Source organism: Cynoglossus semilaevis, chromosome 16 (genome assembly GCF_000523025.1).
Source record: "Cynoglossus semilaevis isolate Cse_v1.0 chromosome 16, Cse_v1.0, whole genome shotgun sequence".
Classification (NCBI taxonomy): Eukaryota; Metazoa; Chordata; class Actinopteri; order Pleuronectiformes; family Cynoglossidae; genus Cynoglossus; species Cynoglossus semilaevis.
In genome coordinates, this window is record NC_024322.1 from 11865984 (window position 1) to 11871501 (window position 5518).

Below are 5518 nucleotides of genomic sequence, written 5' to 3' on the forward strand. Positions count from 1 at the left end.
GGATACAGCAGATGATTGGACCACAGAGACAGCTGGGAATTTAGGTGTAAGAGTTTTAAAAAAAATTCCATTTTTGAAACTAAATTCTTTCAGGCTCTTCTGAGTCAAATATTTTCATTTAATTCGCCCCTTGTTATGATTTTTTTTAAAACATATTTTCATGGCTGCTCTGAAAATTTCAAATTCACTTTTACAACATGACTGTAACTCTGGAGCGATTGTAAATATAGAGTTATTTTTTTAAATAAATGAAATGACATGATGATGACACTGTTCAGCAGTTTCCTCAGGAATTTTTTATGCGATATAAAATTTAAAAATATAAAATAGAAACGTGTCAACAACAACAATAATATTCCTAATTTCCATCTAACATATAAACCACCTTATGTGTGTAACTAAATTTAGAAAGTTTGTCATGCTAACTAACTTGGCCTGACAAACTGAGCAGCAAATATATATATATATATATATTTTTTTTTTTTTTTTTGTGTAGAAACTGACACAAAGACTTCTCTCTGTTTTTAATGACAAAAGTCAGGAGACAGTACGAAGTTGTGGACTCTCTGCCTTTTCCAAACACTTATCCCAAGTTAACCTCCTCCAACTCCGCGGAACAGTTTCCTTAATTGTGTTCACACATTTCATTAGCATGTTTTGCTCTGAGAGGAAATTAACATCATCAGCAGCGCTGCTGGGCTGAAGTGTGTTTTTACTCCTCTTCAAAAATAACACCATTGCAGCAGCTGTCACTTTGTGGGTAACAAAAAAAAAAAGAAATGTACATTTCCACCACTTTCATTATGTTGGAGTGTTTTGGATGAAATGTGTGTTTTTGTCAAGTGGATATTAAATTTGATGCTTTTGTGCAGTTTCATATTTAGAAGCTCTGCCCCTCGTGCATGTGTTTGGCATTAAAAAAAAAAAAAGAGCTGCAAAAAATGTAGACAATGAGCAGAATGGTGAATTATTTATTTAAAAAACAAACCCATGCACAGCTCTAAATGTTAACCTTGTGTCGAAGCATTCACAGTTTTGCAGATGAAACTGTAATTTAATTTGAAAACATCAAAACATTAGCGTGTTATCACGCCAACTCATATGTTCACACCTTTATTGTAGAAAATACACAGTGAAGGGGGTGTGGTGGGGGGGGGGGGGCAACAATCTTTTTGCAATAAGAAAACCATTAACTGTGAGTTTTCGTCTTCTGTATCCTGGTGATGAAGCTGGGAATATTTATCAGTCCATGACCTGGCAGCGTTGTATTTGTGTGTGTGTTTCAGCTGCTGCGTGTGTGTGTGTGTGTGTGAGAGTTAGGTGATTCTCGCAGGTCCTTACTTAACCCCAGACACCCCCGGTGTGCATGGAAAGAAGCTGACAGCTCTGTTTATCTCTGTTAGGGAAGCACCTGACGACAGTCGGCGCTGCTGCTGCTGCTGCTGCTGTTGTTGTTTGACACAAATCTCTGAAAGCCTGAATTTGGTGACAATGGTTGACCCTCCCTTCTTGTTTTCTCTCACCCCTCTGCTCTCCCTCCTATATACTGTACGTTCACACTTAGACAGACGACGACGACGCGCCGTGTGAGGTAAACAACATCTAATCCCTCCATGCCACACGGCAACACAATTAGCGAGACGTACGGAGACGCCGTTGTTATTTTTAGCCGTTGATGGACTACATACAAATTAATTGTTTTCGGGTTCAAAGACCTTTTTTATTCCATAGTTAATTTTTGTTTTCTCTATTAGAAATATCTCCACTTTGTGTTTTTTTTTTCCTTTTGGAGAATGTTTATGTAGTGGGCCTCAAATCAATTTTCAGTTTTTTTTTCACTTTTTAAATTGAAGTTTTTCTCCTCTAAATCCTCAGTCCCTGACCTGAAGTGTCTCCCTCTCATCAGACATCAGTAAAATTGCCAGTTTGACTCTGAGTCTCTGTGGCAGTGGTTGTTGTTCGGCAGCACTGACACTTTTAACATGTCGGCTAATGATGACAATTAAAGCCAGCTCCTGTGTACCTGGAGCTGTGTGTGTGTGTGTGTGAATACACCCCCCCGGGACGTCTGCAGGGCTGAGGTAAATTGATGAAATCTTCACCTTCATCTTTAGAGGGATGTGTTTGTCTGTAACTAAGAGAGAAGCCGTTCCTTCTCCTCGGCTGCGTCGTACGAGCTGCAGGATTATTATCTTTAAGCAAATATGTTAAGTGCCGTCTTTTCATATAAAAAAGTGAGGTCATCTCCAGCAGAGTCAGGCGTTAGGGGGCTGGGGAGGGGGAGAAAAAAAAAGAAATGCAGTTCTTTCTTCTAAGTATTCAACCCCCCCCCCCACCCCCCACCCGTCTCTTTGGCTCTCTTGTAACCACATCTCTGTCGTTTCCCTCATGGCAACTTGCTGTGTTATCTTTTGTGTTTCTGCTCGGTGCTGACAATTCTCACAGTGATCTAAGTTGGACTGCATTTAAAAAAAAAAAAAAAAAGTGGAGGCATCTGTCTGTTTCTATACCGGGGAACGTGTTTGCTTTGCTGCAAAAGATGAAGGACCATGAATCCTTGACATCCTCCCTTTCTCTACCCCTCCCGCCCCTCCTCCTCTTCCTCCCCTCCCCTCCGCCTCCCCCCTCTTCCTCTTCCTACCATCTCATTTAGACACAGCGACTGTCTGCTCGCTCTTGTTTTTTCTTCCCCTTCCTCTGAGTGACAGCATATGGCATAGACATTTTCTAAAATGCATGTGCCGATCATTGGCTGCCGGTGCTCGCCCTTCGTACGTCTCCTGGATACAGGCCTGTCATTTTAATTTTTTTTTATCTTTTTTTTTTTACCTCTAATTGCCACAAATGCAGTTTAACGTGACATGGACTCCATCTGCATATTTGTTTTTACTTTCCTGGAGTTTTTATCTGTTGTTATATATACATTTAAGCCCAGCGTGCGTTCGTACGGCGTGCGTTCGTACGGCGTGCGTTCGTACGGCGTGCGTTCGTACGGCGTGCGTTCTGACCGCCTGTGCTTCCTTACGTTGCAGTTTGATGAAGGACGGGCTTCCTTGTTCTCCTTCCAATTCTTTTTAAAGTAGCCAATCCTTCCCATACACAGGCAGTGAAGTCATAATGATCCATACCATAATGCATAATAAGCTTATAGGCTCCATTAAATGACAGATTATAACAGCGCCGCTGTCATAAGTCATGTTGCCGGGGCCACTTTATTCAGGCCATGTGTGCCAGGCACATTATTTATACAGGGGACAGCGTTTTCTGCCTTTAAACTGCTCGCTCTCCTCATTTTGCGCACATGGAAAACACACACACACACACACACACAGGCTTTGTTCCGTCTCCTTCACATGAAGTGTCTCTGCGCTCATAAGGAGACAAGGCAGCAGCTCCAAGCCTGTTGGGGATTGGCCAGAATAGACAATCCCCAGGTGTACTAAACTAGGTTTAGCACCACGGCTTCTAATGTGGACTTAGAAGCAGGAGATTCATGTGCGTTCCTTAGATTCGCCTGTGTAATTATCACAGCCCTCAGCTGGCAGCCAAAGAAATGTTTGTTTAAATCACTGATGCCCTCATTATACTTTTTTTACATTAAATTAGACGTGAAAAAAAAAAGAAAGAAAAACCAAACAAAGTTGCGCTGTTTATCCACAACAAGAGTGTGTTCCTGCCAGTTGGATTAGAATAAAGATGTGGTGGAAGTTATTTCTTCATTTCATGTTTATTTTGTGTTGAGCTGAAGGTTTCAACTCAAGTGTGATATTTTGTACGTGGAAATATAATGGTTTGGTTGAAGTGGTGAAGAGAGAGAGGACGTCAAACGGATACGGAGAAGAAAGCTTGGACGTGTCGGTGCGGCCGTACATGTTAATGTGTTCACATGTATAGAAATGACGTCAGTAAATATTTAATGCTCAAGGACTATGATTAACAAAATCAACAGTTGCACGACTTTGGAAAAATAGCTGGCACTTGGAGTCGCCATTGTTTGCCCAAGAGCTGTTGCTTATCATTGAATAACCTTGGTGAAGAGAGAGGTGTGTTTTCTCTCTCTTTTTTTTTTTTCTCTTTTTCCCCTGTCCTTCTTCCAAGGTGTTTTTATTATTGCGAGCTGTTGGTGACTTTTGTATTGTGAAAGAGCAACAAGCCTTGGATGAGAGGATGAGAGAAAACTGTATTTGCTCTATTGAAATTCCTCCTGTGTTCTCACAAAACACTGTCTGACTAATCTGGTAATCGAGGCCGCCGTTCGAGCCCGGCCTGAAAACCCATGCATGTGGACATCCTTGAAGCACTTTGTTCGGCCGTGGCATATTTGTCGTTTTTATAAGTTATTCAGAGTAATACACATGTGAAATGCAGGCTTTTTCTCTCATCTGTCTCCACACTGACCTGTTTAATCAACGTAAACCTTTAAAAATGCGAAGGAGGAGGGGGAGACATGGGGGGGAGGATATACATGCAACGCATATACAAATAAATATAAACAGCACTTCACGCACTGTTTCATTTCTCACTTGTCGCAGCACTCACACTGTTATATTTTTCTATTTTTTTATTGAATTAATTGCATTAAAAAAAGTCTGTATTTTCCAACGCTAGAAAAAATATTTTACGTATTAGAAGGCTGTATGCTTTTATACTTAGTCTACGTTGAAAACTGCAGAAAACTCATGCTGTAAATAGTATTATTTAGGGGAATATATGGAGAGACTGTTACTTACCATTAGTTTGGTTAAAGATTTAAAAATATAATGTCATCCCAAGTCATTAATGCACACAACAATGTTTTATTTTTCAGCCATAGTTCAGCAGAGACACCAAACTATTGTCGCATTTAGGAAACTGAGATTCCATTTTTTTTTGGTTAATGAAAATCCACCCTGGATTTTTTTAAAGAATTCAAAGAGTGAAAAGGATTTGTATTCATAATACAGTAGTTCCACCCTGGATTTTTTTAAAGAATTCAGAGTGAAAAGTGTGAGAGTTTATAGCAGAAACAGAGGATTTGTATTCATAATACAGTAGCGTCATATAATTCAGCTCATCCCTTTGGTAAAGGATATTTTTATCTGTGCAGTAAATTGTACTGCGTTAATACACGGTTGACTTCAGGGTTTTACATTTAACACCTTAACAGTTTCGCTCCATGTGTTGACTTGTCCTCGTCACCGTCCCCTCGGCTAATTGCCTTAAATTGACGTCTGGGACAAAGAGCTGATCGGGTTCATAGGACGAGATGTGAGCTCTCGGTGGTTTACACCAAAGTTCTCGGCGATTCGGCGGTCATTCTCCGCGCTGGCGACGGGTGGCTGACAGTCTGGCGTGGAGCCAGACGCTGGCAGAGGGAGCCTCGAGTGCCAGGACGGGAGAGAGAGGAAGGGTTAAGGTCTGCCTGATGGTGTGAAACAGGGGTGGAGGGGTGGGGTTGAACAGAGGGAGCAGAGAAGGGAGGAGGGGGAGGGAGGAGGGGGAGCTATAGGGGGTGAGTACGCGCCGCCATGGAAGGTCA

The 5518-nt window shown here is 41.5% G+C and overlaps 1 protein-coding gene across 2 annotated transcripts in view; it reads left to right on the forward strand.

Moving 5' to 3' along the window:
- Window positions 1-5518, forward strand: part of fign (fidgetin) — a 70203-nt gene that overhangs the window by 44525 nt on the left and 20160 nt on the right. The gene's annotated exons all lie outside the window — the stretch shown is intronic.